This window comes from Palaemon carinicauda, chromosome 35, assembly GCF_036898095.1.
Source record: "Palaemon carinicauda isolate YSFRI2023 chromosome 35, ASM3689809v2, whole genome shotgun sequence".
NCBI lineage: Eukaryota > Metazoa > Arthropoda > Malacostraca > Decapoda > Palaemonidae > Palaemon > Palaemon carinicauda.
The window spans coordinates 56,869,704-56,880,387 of record NC_090759.1 but is presented as its reverse complement, the minus strand read 5'-3'; the positions used below and the strand labels follow the sequence as shown (position 1 = coordinate 56,880,387).

The 10,684-nt window shown below is 43.7% G+C and overlaps 57 non-coding genes across 57 annotated transcripts in view; all 57 read left to right on the top strand.

The window, feature by feature from the left end:
- Positions 1–3: 3 nt before the first annotated feature.
- Positions 4–76, top strand: TRNAV-UAC (transfer RNA valine (anticodon UAC)). The gene has a single exon. It is a non-coding gene; the product is annotated as a tRNA-Val (tRNA).
- A 63-nt stretch (positions 77–139) lies between these two features.
- Positions 140–212, top strand: TRNAV-UAC (transfer RNA valine (anticodon UAC)). The gene has a single exon. It is a non-coding gene; the product is annotated as a tRNA-Val (tRNA).
- A 63-nt stretch (positions 213–275) lies between these two features.
- Positions 276–348, top strand: TRNAV-UAC (transfer RNA valine (anticodon UAC)). Its single transcript has one exon. It is a non-coding gene; the product is annotated as a tRNA-Val (tRNA).
- Positions 349–411: 63 nt separating this feature from the next.
- TRNAV-UAC (transfer RNA valine (anticodon UAC)) lies at positions 412–484 on the top strand. Its single transcript has one exon. It is a non-coding gene; the product is annotated as a tRNA-Val (tRNA).
- A 63-nt stretch (positions 485–547) lies between these two features.
- Positions 548–620, top strand: TRNAV-UAC (transfer RNA valine (anticodon UAC)). The gene has a single exon. It is a non-coding gene; the product is annotated as a tRNA-Val (tRNA).
- Positions 621–683: 63 nt separating this feature from the next.
- TRNAV-UAC (transfer RNA valine (anticodon UAC)) lies at positions 684–756 on the top strand. The gene has a single exon. It is a non-coding gene; the product is annotated as a tRNA-Val (tRNA).
- Positions 757–1,227: 471 nt separating this feature from the next.
- TRNAV-UAC (transfer RNA valine (anticodon UAC)) lies at positions 1,228–1,300 on the top strand. Its single transcript has one exon. It is a non-coding gene; the product is annotated as a tRNA-Val (tRNA).
- Positions 1,301–1,363: 63 nt separating this feature from the next.
- Positions 1,364–1,436, top strand: TRNAV-UAC (transfer RNA valine (anticodon UAC)). Its single transcript has one exon. It is a non-coding gene; the product is annotated as a tRNA-Val (tRNA).
- Positions 1,437–1,499: 63 nt separating this feature from the next.
- On the top strand, positions 1,500–1,572 carry TRNAV-UAC (transfer RNA valine (anticodon UAC)). Its single transcript has one exon. It is a non-coding gene; the product is annotated as a tRNA-Val (tRNA).
- A 63-nt stretch (positions 1,573–1,635) lies between these two features.
- On the top strand, positions 1,636–1,708 carry TRNAV-UAC (transfer RNA valine (anticodon UAC)). Its single transcript has one exon. It is a non-coding gene; the product is annotated as a tRNA-Val (tRNA).
- A 199-nt stretch (positions 1,709–1,907) lies between these two features.
- TRNAV-UAC (transfer RNA valine (anticodon UAC)) lies at positions 1,908–1,980 on the top strand. The gene has a single exon. It is a non-coding gene; the product is annotated as a tRNA-Val (tRNA).
- A 63-nt stretch (positions 1,981–2,043) lies between these two features.
- On the top strand, positions 2,044–2,116 carry TRNAV-UAC (transfer RNA valine (anticodon UAC)). The gene has a single exon. It is a non-coding gene; the product is annotated as a tRNA-Val (tRNA).
- A 66-nt stretch (positions 2,117–2,182) lies between these two features.
- Positions 2,183–2,255, top strand: TRNAV-UAC (transfer RNA valine (anticodon UAC)). The gene has a single exon. It is a non-coding gene; the product is annotated as a tRNA-Val (tRNA).
- A 340-nt stretch (positions 2,256–2,595) lies between these two features.
- Positions 2,596–2,668, top strand: TRNAV-UAC (transfer RNA valine (anticodon UAC)). The gene has a single exon. It is a non-coding gene; the product is annotated as a tRNA-Val (tRNA).
- Positions 2,669–3,003: 335 nt separating this feature from the next.
- TRNAV-UAC (transfer RNA valine (anticodon UAC)) lies at positions 3,004–3,076 on the top strand. Its single transcript has one exon. It is a non-coding gene; the product is annotated as a tRNA-Val (tRNA).
- Positions 3,077–3,275: 199 nt separating this feature from the next.
- Positions 3,276–3,348, top strand: TRNAV-UAC (transfer RNA valine (anticodon UAC)). The gene has a single exon. It is a non-coding gene; the product is annotated as a tRNA-Val (tRNA).
- Positions 3,349–3,411: 63 nt separating this feature from the next.
- TRNAV-UAC (transfer RNA valine (anticodon UAC)) lies at positions 3,412–3,484 on the top strand. The gene has a single exon. It is a non-coding gene; the product is annotated as a tRNA-Val (tRNA).
- Positions 3,485–3,547: 63 nt separating this feature from the next.
- On the top strand, positions 3,548–3,620 carry TRNAV-UAC (transfer RNA valine (anticodon UAC)). Its single transcript has one exon. It is a non-coding gene; the product is annotated as a tRNA-Val (tRNA).
- Positions 3,621–3,683: 63 nt separating this feature from the next.
- TRNAV-UAC (transfer RNA valine (anticodon UAC)) lies at positions 3,684–3,756 on the top strand. Its single transcript has one exon. It is a non-coding gene; the product is annotated as a tRNA-Val (tRNA).
- A 63-nt stretch (positions 3,757–3,819) lies between these two features.
- Positions 3,820–3,892, top strand: TRNAV-UAC (transfer RNA valine (anticodon UAC)). Its single transcript has one exon. It is a non-coding gene; the product is annotated as a tRNA-Val (tRNA).
- A 63-nt stretch (positions 3,893–3,955) lies between these two features.
- On the top strand, positions 3,956–4,028 carry TRNAV-UAC (transfer RNA valine (anticodon UAC)). The gene has a single exon. It is a non-coding gene; the product is annotated as a tRNA-Val (tRNA).
- A 197-nt stretch (positions 4,029–4,225) lies between these two features.
- Positions 4,226–4,298, top strand: TRNAV-UAC (transfer RNA valine (anticodon UAC)). Its single transcript has one exon. It is a non-coding gene; the product is annotated as a tRNA-Val (tRNA).
- Positions 4,299–4,361: 63 nt separating this feature from the next.
- TRNAV-UAC (transfer RNA valine (anticodon UAC)) lies at positions 4,362–4,434 on the top strand. Its single transcript has one exon. It is a non-coding gene; the product is annotated as a tRNA-Val (tRNA).
- Positions 4,435–4,497: 63 nt separating this feature from the next.
- On the top strand, positions 4,498–4,570 carry TRNAV-UAC (transfer RNA valine (anticodon UAC)). The gene has a single exon. It is a non-coding gene; the product is annotated as a tRNA-Val (tRNA).
- Positions 4,571–4,633: 63 nt separating this feature from the next.
- On the top strand, positions 4,634–4,706 carry TRNAV-UAC (transfer RNA valine (anticodon UAC)). The gene has a single exon. It is a non-coding gene; the product is annotated as a tRNA-Val (tRNA).
- Positions 4,707–4,769: 63 nt separating this feature from the next.
- TRNAV-UAC (transfer RNA valine (anticodon UAC)) lies at positions 4,770–4,842 on the top strand. The gene has a single exon. It is a non-coding gene; the product is annotated as a tRNA-Val (tRNA).
- A 63-nt stretch (positions 4,843–4,905) lies between these two features.
- Positions 4,906–4,978, top strand: TRNAV-UAC (transfer RNA valine (anticodon UAC)). The gene has a single exon. It is a non-coding gene; the product is annotated as a tRNA-Val (tRNA).
- A 63-nt stretch (positions 4,979–5,041) lies between these two features.
- Positions 5,042–5,114, top strand: TRNAV-UAC (transfer RNA valine (anticodon UAC)). The gene has a single exon. It is a non-coding gene; the product is annotated as a tRNA-Val (tRNA).
- Positions 5,115–5,177: 63 nt separating this feature from the next.
- Positions 5,178–5,250, top strand: TRNAV-AAC (transfer RNA valine (anticodon AAC)). Its single transcript has one exon. It is a non-coding gene; the product is annotated as a tRNA-Val (tRNA).
- Positions 5,251–5,313: 63 nt separating this feature from the next.
- TRNAV-UAC (transfer RNA valine (anticodon UAC)) lies at positions 5,314–5,386 on the top strand. Its single transcript has one exon. It is a non-coding gene; the product is annotated as a tRNA-Val (tRNA).
- A 63-nt stretch (positions 5,387–5,449) lies between these two features.
- TRNAV-UAC (transfer RNA valine (anticodon UAC)) lies at positions 5,450–5,522 on the top strand. Its single transcript has one exon. It is a non-coding gene; the product is annotated as a tRNA-Val (tRNA).
- A 471-nt stretch (positions 5,523–5,993) lies between these two features.
- Positions 5,994–6,066, top strand: TRNAV-UAC (transfer RNA valine (anticodon UAC)). Its single transcript has one exon. It is a non-coding gene; the product is annotated as a tRNA-Val (tRNA).
- A 63-nt stretch (positions 6,067–6,129) lies between these two features.
- Positions 6,130–6,202, top strand: TRNAV-UAC (transfer RNA valine (anticodon UAC)). The gene has a single exon. It is a non-coding gene; the product is annotated as a tRNA-Val (tRNA).
- A 63-nt stretch (positions 6,203–6,265) lies between these two features.
- TRNAV-UAC (transfer RNA valine (anticodon UAC)) lies at positions 6,266–6,338 on the top strand. The gene has a single exon. It is a non-coding gene; the product is annotated as a tRNA-Val (tRNA).
- A 199-nt stretch (positions 6,339–6,537) lies between these two features.
- Positions 6,538–6,610, top strand: TRNAV-UAC (transfer RNA valine (anticodon UAC)). The gene has a single exon. It is a non-coding gene; the product is annotated as a tRNA-Val (tRNA).
- Positions 6,611–6,676: 66 nt separating this feature from the next.
- TRNAV-UAC (transfer RNA valine (anticodon UAC)) lies at positions 6,677–6,749 on the top strand. Its single transcript has one exon. It is a non-coding gene; the product is annotated as a tRNA-Val (tRNA).
- Positions 6,750–6,812: 63 nt separating this feature from the next.
- Positions 6,813–6,885, top strand: TRNAV-UAC (transfer RNA valine (anticodon UAC)). Its single transcript has one exon. It is a non-coding gene; the product is annotated as a tRNA-Val (tRNA).
- Positions 6,886–7,220: 335 nt separating this feature from the next.
- TRNAV-UAC (transfer RNA valine (anticodon UAC)) lies at positions 7,221–7,293 on the top strand. Its single transcript has one exon. It is a non-coding gene; the product is annotated as a tRNA-Val (tRNA).
- Positions 7,294–7,356: 63 nt separating this feature from the next.
- Positions 7,357–7,429, top strand: TRNAV-UAC (transfer RNA valine (anticodon UAC)). The gene has a single exon. It is a non-coding gene; the product is annotated as a tRNA-Val (tRNA).
- A 63-nt stretch (positions 7,430–7,492) lies between these two features.
- TRNAV-UAC (transfer RNA valine (anticodon UAC)) lies at positions 7,493–7,565 on the top strand. Its single transcript has one exon. It is a non-coding gene; the product is annotated as a tRNA-Val (tRNA).
- Positions 7,566–7,763: 198 nt separating this feature from the next.
- On the top strand, positions 7,764–7,836 carry TRNAV-UAC (transfer RNA valine (anticodon UAC)). Its single transcript has one exon. It is a non-coding gene; the product is annotated as a tRNA-Val (tRNA).
- A 63-nt stretch (positions 7,837–7,899) lies between these two features.
- Positions 7,900–7,972, top strand: TRNAV-UAC (transfer RNA valine (anticodon UAC)). Its single transcript has one exon. It is a non-coding gene; the product is annotated as a tRNA-Val (tRNA).
- Positions 7,973–8,035: 63 nt separating this feature from the next.
- Positions 8,036–8,108, top strand: TRNAV-UAC (transfer RNA valine (anticodon UAC)). Its single transcript has one exon. It is a non-coding gene; the product is annotated as a tRNA-Val (tRNA).
- A 199-nt stretch (positions 8,109–8,307) lies between these two features.
- Positions 8,308–8,380, top strand: TRNAV-UAC (transfer RNA valine (anticodon UAC)). Its single transcript has one exon. It is a non-coding gene; the product is annotated as a tRNA-Val (tRNA).
- A 63-nt stretch (positions 8,381–8,443) lies between these two features.
- Positions 8,444–8,516, top strand: TRNAV-UAC (transfer RNA valine (anticodon UAC)). The gene has a single exon. It is a non-coding gene; the product is annotated as a tRNA-Val (tRNA).
- A 63-nt stretch (positions 8,517–8,579) lies between these two features.
- TRNAV-UAC (transfer RNA valine (anticodon UAC)) lies at positions 8,580–8,652 on the top strand. Its single transcript has one exon. It is a non-coding gene; the product is annotated as a tRNA-Val (tRNA).
- Positions 8,653–8,715: 63 nt separating this feature from the next.
- TRNAV-UAC (transfer RNA valine (anticodon UAC)) lies at positions 8,716–8,788 on the top strand. Its single transcript has one exon. It is a non-coding gene; the product is annotated as a tRNA-Val (tRNA).
- A 199-nt stretch (positions 8,789–8,987) lies between these two features.
- Positions 8,988–9,060, top strand: TRNAV-UAC (transfer RNA valine (anticodon UAC)). The gene has a single exon. It is a non-coding gene; the product is annotated as a tRNA-Val (tRNA).
- A 335-nt stretch (positions 9,061–9,395) lies between these two features.
- Positions 9,396–9,468, top strand: TRNAV-UAC (transfer RNA valine (anticodon UAC)). Its single transcript has one exon. It is a non-coding gene; the product is annotated as a tRNA-Val (tRNA).
- Positions 9,469–9,531: 63 nt separating this feature from the next.
- TRNAV-UAC (transfer RNA valine (anticodon UAC)) lies at positions 9,532–9,604 on the top strand. The gene has a single exon. It is a non-coding gene; the product is annotated as a tRNA-Val (tRNA).
- A 63-nt stretch (positions 9,605–9,667) lies between these two features.
- On the top strand, positions 9,668–9,740 carry TRNAV-UAC (transfer RNA valine (anticodon UAC)). The gene has a single exon. It is a non-coding gene; the product is annotated as a tRNA-Val (tRNA).
- A 63-nt stretch (positions 9,741–9,803) lies between these two features.
- TRNAV-UAC (transfer RNA valine (anticodon UAC)) lies at positions 9,804–9,876 on the top strand. The gene has a single exon. It is a non-coding gene; the product is annotated as a tRNA-Val (tRNA).
- Positions 9,877–9,939: 63 nt separating this feature from the next.
- Positions 9,940–10,012, top strand: TRNAV-UAC (transfer RNA valine (anticodon UAC)). The gene has a single exon. It is a non-coding gene; the product is annotated as a tRNA-Val (tRNA).
- A 63-nt stretch (positions 10,013–10,075) lies between these two features.
- On the top strand, positions 10,076–10,148 carry TRNAV-UAC (transfer RNA valine (anticodon UAC)). Its single transcript has one exon. It is a non-coding gene; the product is annotated as a tRNA-Val (tRNA).
- A 199-nt stretch (positions 10,149–10,347) lies between these two features.
- On the top strand, positions 10,348–10,420 carry TRNAV-UAC (transfer RNA valine (anticodon UAC)). The gene has a single exon. It is a non-coding gene; the product is annotated as a tRNA-Val (tRNA).
- A 63-nt stretch (positions 10,421–10,483) lies between these two features.
- TRNAV-UAC (transfer RNA valine (anticodon UAC)) lies at positions 10,484–10,556 on the top strand. Its single transcript has one exon. It is a non-coding gene; the product is annotated as a tRNA-Val (tRNA).
- Positions 10,557–10,619: 63 nt separating this feature from the next.
- Positions 10,620–10,684, top strand: part of TRNAV-UAC (transfer RNA valine (anticodon UAC)) — a 73-nt gene continuing 8 nt past the window's right edge. The window contains exon 1 of the tRNA in view: positions 10,620–10,684. This exon is cut by the window's right edge and continues 8 nt beyond it. This is a non-coding gene — a tRNA (tRNA-Val).

Genomic DNA, 10,684 nt, shown 5'->3' with positions numbered 1-10,684 from the left:
CAAGCTCTCGTAGTGTAGTGGTTATCACGTCTGCTTTACATGCAGAAGGTCCCAGGTTCGAGCCCTGGCGAGAGCACTTGTATAAACTCTTAAAGTATCATGTATTACTTGTAGATGATACATGCACATTCAGCAATGAGCTCTCGTAGTGTAGTGGTTATCACGTCTGCTTTACACGCAGAAGGTCCCAGGTTCGAGCCCTGGCGAGAGCACTTGTATAATCTCTTTAAGGATCATGTATTACTTGTAGATGATACATGCACATTCAGCAATGAGCTCTCGTAGTGTAGCGGTTATCACGTCTGCTTTACACGCAGAAGGTCCCAGGTTCGAGCCCTGGCGAGAGCACTTTCATAATCTCTTTAAGGATCATGTATTACTTGTAGATGATACATGCACATTCAGCCACAAGCTCTCGTAGTGTAGTGGTTATCACGTCTGCTTTACACGCAGAAGGTCCCAGGTTCGAGCCCTGGCGAGAGCACTTTTATAATCTCTTTAAGTATCATGTATTACTTGTAGATGATACATGCACATTCAGCCACAAGCTCTCGTAGTGTAGTGGTTATCACGTCTGCTTTACACGCAGAAGGTCCCAGGTTCGAGCCCTGGCGAGAGCACTTTCATAATCTCTTTAAGGATCATGTATTACTTGTAGATGATACATGCACATTCAGCCACAAGCTCTCGTAGTGTAGTGGTTATCACGTCTGCTTTACACGCAGAAGGTCCCAGGTTCGAGCCCTGGCGAGAGCACTTTTATAATTTCTTTAAGGATCATGTATTAATTCTAGATGATACATGCACATTCAGCCACAAGCTCCCGTAGTGTAGTGGTTATCACGTCTGCTTTACACGCAGGAGGTCCCAGGTTCGAGCCCTGGGGAGAGCACTTTCATAATCTCTTTAAGGATCATGTATTACTTGTAGATGATACATGCACATTCAGTCATAAGCTCTCGTAGTGTAGTGTTTATCACGTCTGCTTTACACGCAGAAGGTCCTAGGTTCGAGCCCTGGCGAGAGCACTTTTATAATCTCTTTAAGGATCATGTATTACTTGTAGATGATACATGCACATTCAGCCACAAGCTCTCGTAGTGTAGTGGTTATCACGTCTGCTTTACACGCTGAAGGTCCCAGGTTCGAGCCCTGGCGAGAGCACTTGTATAATCTCTTTAAATATTATGTATTACTTGTAGATGATACATAGTTATTCAGCCACAAGCTCTCGTAGTGTAGTGGTTATCACGTCTGCTTTACACGCAGAAGGTCCCAGGTTCGAGCCCTGGCGAGAGCACTTTTATAATATCTTTAAGTATCATGTATTACTTGTAGATGATACATGCACATTCAGCCATAAGCTCTTGTAGTGTAGTGGTTATCACGTCTGCTTTACACGCAGAAGGTCCCAGGTTCGAGCCCTGGCGAGAGCACTTTTATAATCTCTTTAAGTATCATGTATTACTTGTATATGATACATACGCATTCAGCCACGAGCTCTCGTAGTGTAGTGGTTATCACGTCTGCTTTACACGCAGAAGGTCCCAGGTTCGAGCCCTGGCGAGAGCACTTTTATAATCTCTTTAAGTATCGTTTATTACTTGTAGATGATACATGCACATTCAGCCAGGAGCTCTCGTAGTGTAGTGGTTATCACGTCTGCTTTACACGCAGAAGGTCCCAGGTTCGAGCCCTGGCGAGAGCACTTTTATAATCTCTTTAAGTATCATGTATTACTTGTAGATGATACATAGTTATTCAGCCACAAGCTCTCGTATTGTAGTGGTTATCACGTCTGCTTTACACGCAGAAGGTCCCAGGTTCGAGCCCTGGCGAGAGCACTTTTATAATCTCCATAAGTATCATGTATTACTTGTAGATGATATATGCAAATTCAGCCACAAGCTCTCGTAGTGTAGTGGTTATCACGTCTGCTTTACACGCAGAAGGTCCCAGGTTCGAGCCCTGGCGAGAGCACTTTTATAATCTCTTCAAGTATCATGTATTACTTGTAGATGATACATGCACATTCATTCATAAGCTCTCGTAGTGTAGTGGTTATCACGTCTGCTTTACACGCAGAAGGTCCCAGGTTCGAGCCCTGGCGAGAGCACTTTTATAATCTCTTTATGGATCATGTATTATTACTTGTAGATGATACATACTTATTCAGCCATAAGCTCTCGTAGTGTAGTGGTTATCACGTCTGCTTTACACGCAGAAGGTCCCAGGTTCGAGCCCTGGCGAGAGCACTTTTATGATCTCTTTATGGATCACGTATTATTACTTGTTGATGATACATACTTATTCAGCCATAAGCTCTCGTAGTGTAGTGGTTATCACGTCTGCTTTACACGTATAAGGTCCCAGGTTCGAGCCCTGGCGAGAGCTCTTTTATAATCTCTTTAAGTATCATGTATTACTTGTAGATGATACATGCACATTCAGCCACATAAGCTCTCGTAGTGTAGTGGTTATCACGTCTGCTTTACACGCAGAAGGTCCCAGGTTCGAGCCCTAGCGAGAGCACTTGTATAATCTCTTTAAGTATCATGTATTAATTGTAGATGATACACACTTATTCCGCCACAAGCTCTCGTAGTGTAGTGGTTATCACGTCTGCTTTACACGCAGAAGGTCCCAGGTTCGAGCCCTGGCGAGAGCACTTTTATAATCTCTTTAAGTATCATGTATTACTTGTAGATGATACATGCACATTCAGCCATAAGCTCTCGTAGTGTAGTGGTTATCACGTCTGCTTTACACGCAGAAGGTCCCAGTTTCGAGCCCTAGCGAGAGCACTTTTATAATCTCTTTAAGTATCATGTATTACTTGTCGATGATACATGCTTATTCCGCCACAAGCTCTCGTAGTGTAGTGGTTATCACGTCTGCTTTACACGCAGAAGGTCCCAGGTTCGAGCACTGGCGAGAGCACTTTTATAATCTCTTTAAGTATCATGTATTACTTGTAGATGATACATACGCATTCAGCCATAAGCTCTCGTAGTGTAGTGGTTATCACGTCTGCTTTACACGCAGAAGGTCCCAGGTTCGAGCCCTGGCGAGAGCACTTTTATAATCTCTTTAAGTATCATGTATTACTTGTAGATGATACATACTTATTCCGCAACAAGCTCTCGTAGTGTAGTGGTTATCACGTCTGCTTTACACGCAGAAGGTCCCAGGTTCGAGCCCTGGCGAAAGCACTTTTATAATCTCTTTAAGTATCATGTATTACTTGTCGATGATACATACTTATTCCGCCACAAGCTCTCGTAGTGTAGTGGTTATCACGTCTGCTTTACACGCAGAAGGTCCCAGGTTCGAGCCCTGGCGAGAGCACTTTTATAATCTCTTCAAGTATCATGTATTACTTGTAGATGATACATACTTATTCCGCCACAAGCTCTCGTAGTGTAGTGGTTATCACGTCTGCTTTACACGCAGAAGGTCCCAGGTTCGAGCCCTGGCGAGAGCACTTTTATAATCTCTTTACATATCATATATTACTTGTAGATGATACATGCACATTCAGCAACAAGCTCTCGTAGTGTAGTGGTTATCACGTCTGCTTTACACGCAGAAGGTCCCAGGTTCGAGCCCTGGCGAGAGCACTTTTATAATCTCTTTACATATCATATATTACTTGTAGATGATACATGCACATTCAGCAACAAGCTCTCGTAGTGTAGTGGTTATCACGTCTGCTTTACACGCAGAAGGTCCCAGGTTCGAGCCCTGGCGAGAGCACTTTTATAATCTCTTTAAGTGTCATGTATTACTTGTAGATGATACATGCACATTCAGCCACAAGCTCTCGTAGTGTAGCGGTTATCACGTCTGCTTTACACGCAGAAGGTCCCAGGTTCGAGCCCTGGCGAGAGCACTTTTATAATCTCTTTAAGTATCATATATTACTTGTAGATGATACATGCACATTCAGCCACAAGCTCTCGTAGTGTAGTGGTTATCACGTCTGCTTTACACGCAGAAGGTCCCAGGTTCGAGCCCTGGCGAGAGCACTTTTATAATCTCTTTAAGTATCATATATTACTTGTAGATGATACATGCACATTCAGCCACAAGCTCTCGTAGTGTAGTGGTTATCACGTCTGCTTTACACGCAAAAGGTCCCAGGTTCGAGCCCTGGCGAGAGCACTTTTATAATCTCTAAGTATCATGTATTACTTGTAGATGATACATGCACATTCAGCCACAAGCTCTCGTAGTGTAGCGGTTATCACGTCTGCCTTACACGCAGAAGGTCCCAGGTTCGAGCCCTGGCGAGAGCACTTTTATAATCTCTTTAAGTATCATGTATTACTTGTAGATGATACATGCACATTCAGCCACAAGCTCTCGTAGTGTAGTGGTTATCACGTCTGCTTTACACGCAGAAGGTCCCAGGTTCGAGCCCTGGCGAGAGCACTTTTATAATCTCTTTAAGGATCATGTATTACTTGTAGATGATACATACTCATTCAGCCACAAGCTCTCGTAGTGTAGCGGTTATCACGTCTGCTTTACACGCAGAAGGTCCCAGGTTCGAGCCCTGGCGAGAGCACTTTTATAACCTCTTTAAGTATCATGTATTACTTGTAGATGATACATGCACATTCAGCCATAAGCTCTCGTAGTGTAGTGGTTATCACGTCTGCTTTACACGCAGAAGGTCCCAGGTTCGAGCCCTGGCGAGAGCACTTTTATAATCTCTTTAAGTATCATGTATTACTTGTAGATGATACATGCACACTCAGCCACAAGCTCTCGTAGTGTAGTGGTTATCACGTCTGCTTTACACGCAGAAGGTCCCAGGTTCGAGCCCTGGCGAGAGCACTTGTATAATCTCTTAAAGTATCATGTATTACTTGTAGATGATACATGCACATTCAGCAATGAGCTCTCGTAGTGTAGTGGTTATCACGTCTGCTTTACACGCAGAAGGTCCCAGGTTCAAGCCCTGGCGAGAGCACTTGTATAATCTCTTAAAGTATCATGTATTACTTGTAGATGATACAGGCACATTCAGCAATGAGCTCTCGTAGTGTAGCGGTTATCACGTCTGCTTTACACGCAGAAGGTCCCAGGTTCGAGCCCTGGCGAGAGCACTTTCATAATCTCTTTAAGGATCATGTATTACTTGTAGATGATACATGCACATTCAGCCACAAGCTCTCGTAGTGTAGTGGTTATCACGTCTGCTTAACACGCAGAAGGTCCCAGGTTCGAGCCCTGGCGAGAGCACTTTTATAATCTCTTTAAGTATCATGTATTACTTGTAGATGATACATGCACATTCAGCCACAAGCTCTCGTAGTGTAGTGGTTATCACGTCTGCTTTACACGCAGAAGGTCCCAGGTTCGAGCCCTGGCGAGAGCACTTTCATAATCTCTTTAAGGATCATGTATTACTTGTAGATGATACATGCACATTCAGCCACAAGCTCTCGTAGTGTAGTGGTTATCACGTCTGCTTTACACGCAGAAGGTCCCAGGTTCGAGCCCTGGCGAGAGCACTTTTATAATCTCTTTAAGGATCATGTATTAATTCTAGATGATACATGCACATTCAGCCACAAGCTCCCGTAGTGTAGTGGTTATCACGTCTGCTTTACACGCAGGAGGTCCCAGGTTCGAGCCCTGGGGAGAGCACTTTCATAATCTCTTTAAGGATCATGTATTACTTGTAGATGATACATGCACATTCAGTCATAAGCTCTCGTAGTGTAGTGGTTATCACGTCTGCTTTACACGCAGAAGGTCCTAGGTTCGAGCCCTGGCGAGAGAACTTTTATAATCTCTTTAAGGATCATGTATTACTTGTAGATGATACATGCACATTCAGCCACAAGCTCTCGTAGTGTAGTGGTTATCACGTCTGCTTTACACGCTGAAGGTCCCAGGTTCGAGCCCTGGCGAGAGCACTTGTATAATCTCTTTAAATATTATGTATTACTTGTAGATGATACATAGTTATTCAGCCACAAGCTCTCGTAGTGTAGTGGTTATCACGTCTGCTTTACACGCAGAAGGTCCCAGGTTCGAGCCCTGGCGAGAGCACTTTTATAATATCTTTAAGTATCATGTATTACTTGTAGATGATACATGCACATTCAGCCATAAGCTCTTGTAGTGTAGTGGTTATCACGTCTGCTTTACACGCAGAAGGTCCCAGGTTCGAGCCCTGGCGAGAGCACTTGTATAATCTCTTTAAGTATCATATATTACTTGTAGATGATACATGCACATTCAGCCATAAGCTCTCGTAGTGTAGTGGTTATCACGTCTGCTTTACACGCAGAAGGTCCCAGGTTCGAGCCCTGGCGAGAGCACTTTTATAATCTCTTTAAGTATCATGTATTACTTGTAGATGATACATGCTCATTCAGCCATAAGCTCTCGTAGTGTAGTGGTTATCTCGTCTGCTTTACACGCAGAAGGTCCCAGGTTCGAGGCCTGGCGAGAGCACTTGTATAATCTCTTTAAGTATCATGTATTACTTGTAGATGATACATGCACATTCAGCACTGAGCTCTCGTAGTGTAGTGGTTATCACGTCTGCTTTACACGCAGAAGGTCCCAGGTTCGAGCCCTGGCGAGAGCACTTTTATAATCTCTTTATGGATCATGTATTATTACTTGTAGATGATACATACTTATTCAGCCACAAGCTCTCGTAGTGTAGCGGTTATCACGTCTGCTTTACACGCAGAAGGTCCCAGGTTCGAGCCCTGGCGAGAGCACTTGTATAATCTCTTTAAGTATCATGTATCACTTGTAGATGATACATGCACATTCAGCCATAAGCTCTCGTAGTGTAGCGGTTATCACGTCTGCTTTACACGCAGAAGGTCCCAGGTTCGAGCCCTGGCGAGAGCACTTTTATAATCTCTTTAAGTATCATGTATTACTTGTAGATGATACATGCATATTCAGCCACAAGCTCTCGTAGTGTAGTGGTTATCACGTCTGCTTTACACGCAGAAGGTCCCAGGTTTGAGCCCTGGCGAGAGCACTTTTATAATCTTTTTAAGTATCATGGATTTCTTGTAGATGATACATAGTTATTCAGCCACAAGCTCTCGTAGTGTAGTGGTTATCACGTCTGCTTTACACGCAGAAGGTCCCAGGTTCGAGCCCTGGCGACAGCACTTTTATAATCTCTTTAAGTATCATGGATTACTTGTAGATGATACATAGTCATTCAGCCACAAGCTCTCGTAGTGTAGTGGTTATCACGTCTGCTTTACACGCAGAAGGTCCCAGGTTCGAGCCCTGGCGAGAGCACTTTTATAATCTCTTTAAGTATCATGGATTTCTTGTAGATGATACATAGTCATTCAGCCACAAGCTCTCGTAGTGTAGTGGTTATCACGTCTGCTTTACACGCAGAAGGTCCCAGGTTCGAGCCCTGGCGAGAGCTCTTTTATAATCTCTTTAAGTATCATGGATTACTTGTAGATGATACATAGTTATTCAGCCACAAGCTCTCGTAGTGTAGTGGTTATCACGTCTGCTTTACACGCAGAAGGTCCCAGGTTCGAGCCCTGGCGAGAGCTCTTTTATAATCTCTTTAAGTATCATGGATTACTTGTAGATGATACATAGTTATTCAGCCACAAGCTCTCGTAGTGTAGTGGTTATCACTCTGCTTTACACGCAGAAGGTCCCAGGTTCGAGCCCTGGCGAGAGCACTTTTATAATCTCTTTAAGTATCATGTATTACTTGTAGATGATACATACTCATTCAGCCACAAGCTCTTGTAGTGTAGTGGTTATCACGTCTGCTTTACACGCAGAAGGTCCCAGGTTCGAGCCCTGGCGAGAGCACTTTTATAATCTCTTTAAGTATCATGGATTTCTTGTAGATGATACATAGTTATTCAGCCACAAGCTCTCGTAGTGTAGTGGTTATCACGTCTGCTTTACACGCAGAAGGTCCCAGGTTCGATCCCTGGCGAGAGCACTTTTATAATCTCTTTAAGTATCATGGATTTCTTGTAGATGATACATAGTTATTCAGCCACAAGCTCTCGTAGTGTAGTGGTTATCACGTCTGCTTTACACGCAGAAGGTCCCAGGTTCGAGCCCTGGCGAGAGCACTTTTATAATCTCTTTATGTATCATGTATTACTTGTAGATGATACATGCACATTCAGCCATAAGCGCTCGTAGTGTAGTGGTTATCACGTCTGCTTTACACGCAGAAGGTCCCAGGTTCAAGCCCTGGCGAGAGCACTTTTATAATCTCTTTAAGTATCATGGATTTCTTGTAGATGATACATAGTTATTCAGCCACAAGCTCTCGTAGTGTAGTGGTTATCACGTCTGCTTTACACGCAGAAGGTCCCAGGTTCGAGCCCTGGCGAGAGCACTTTTATAATCTCTTCAAGTATCATGGATCACTTGTAGATGATACATAGTTATTCAGCCACAAGCTCTCGTAGTGTAGTGGTTATCACGTCTGCTTTACACGCAGAAGGTCCCAGGTTCGAGCCCTGGCGAGAGCACTTTTATAATCTCTTTAAGTATCATGTATTACTTGTAGATGATACATACGCATTCAGCCACAAGCTCTCGTAGTGTAGTGGTTATCACGTCTGCTTTACACGCAGAAGGTCCCAGGTTCGAGCCCTGGCGAGAGCACTTTTATAATCCATTTAAGTATCATGGATTACTTGTAGATGATACATAGTTATTCAGCTACAAGCTCTCGTAGTGTAGTGGTTATCACGTCTGCTTTACACGCAGAAGGTCCCAGGTTCGAGCCCTGGCGAGAGCACTTTTATAATCTCTTTAAGTATCATGTATTACTTGTAGATGATACATGCTCATTCAGCCACAAGCTCTCGTAGTGTAGTGGTTATCACGTCTGCTTTACACGCAGAAGGTCCCAGGTTCGAGCCTTGGCGAGAGCAAGTTTATAATCTCTTTAAGGATCTTTTATTACTTGTAGATGATACATGCACATTCAGCCACAAGCTCTCGTAGTGTAGTGGTTATCACGTCTGCTTTACACGCAGAAGGTCCCAGGTTCGAGCCCTGGCGAGAGCACGTTTATAATCTCTTTAAGGATCATGTATTACTTGTAGATGATACATGCACATTCAGCCACAAGCTCTCGTAGTGTAGTGGTTATCACGTCTGCTTTACATGCAGAAGGTCCCAGGTCCGAGCCCTGGCGAGAGCACTTTTATAATCTCTTTAAGGATCATGTATTACTTGTAGATGATACATGCACATTCAGCTACAAGCTCTCGTATTGTAGTGGTTATCACGTCTGCTTTACACGCAGAAGGTCCCAGGTTCGAGCCCTGGCGAGAGCACTTTTATAATCTCTTTAAGTGTCATGTATCACTTGTAGATCATACATAGTTATTCAGCCACAAGCTCTCGTAGTGTAGTGGTTATCACGTCTGCTTTACACGCAGAAGGTCCCAGGTTCGAGCCCTGGCGAGAGCACTTTTATAATCTCTTTAAGTATCATGTATCACTTGTAGATGATACATAGTTATTCAGCCACAAGCTCTCGTAGTGTAGTGGTTATCACGTCTGCTTTACACGCAGAAGGTCCCAGGTTCGAGCCCTGGCGAGAGCACTTTTATAATCTCTTTAAGTATCATGTATCACTTGTAGATGATACATAGTTATTCAGCCACAAGCTCTCGTAGTGTAGTGGTTATCACGTCTGCTTTACACGCAGAAGGTCCCAGGTTCGAGCCCTGGCGAGAGCACTTTTATAATCTCTTTAAGTATCATGTATTACTTGTAGATGATACATACTTATCCAGCCACAAGCTCTCGTAGTGTAGTGGTTATCACGTCTGCTTTACACGCAGAAGGTCCCAGGTTCGAGCCCTGGCGAGAGCACTTTTATAATCTCTTTAAGTATCATGTATTACTCGTAGATGATACATACTTATTCAGCCACAAGCTCTCGTAGTGTAGTGGTTATCACGTCTGCTTTACACGCAGAAGGTCCCAGGTTCGAACCCTGGCGAGAGCACTTTTATAATCTCTTTAAGTATCACGTATTAATTGTAGATGATACATACCCATTCAGCCACAAGCTCTCGTAGTGTAGTGGTTATCATGTCTGCTTTACACGCAGAAGGTCCCAGGTTCGAGCCCTGGCGAGAGCACTTTTGTTATGTATTAGGAGATTATGCATTACTTGTAGATGATACATACTTTATCAGCCACAAGCTCACGTAGTGTAGTGGTTATCATGTCTGCTTTACACGCAGAAGGTCCCAGGTTCGAGCCCTGGCGAGAGCACTTTTGTTATATATTAGGAGATTATGCATTACTTGTAGATGATACATACTTTATCAGCCACAAGCTCTCGTAGTGTAGTGGTTATCACGTCTGCTTTACACGCAGAAGGTCCCAGGTTCGAGCCCTGGCGAGAGCACTTTTATAATCTCTTTAAGTATCATGTATTACTTGTAGATGATACATACTCATTCAGCCACAAGCTCTCGTAGTGTAGTGGTTATCACGTCTGCTTTACACGCAGAAGGTCCCAGGTTCGAGCCCTGGCGAGAGCACTTTTATAATCTCTTTAAGTATCATGTATTACTTGTAGATGATACATACTTATCCAGCCACAAGCTCTCGTAGTGTAGTGGTTATCATGTCTGCTTTACACGCAGAAGGTCCCAGGTTCGAGCCCTGG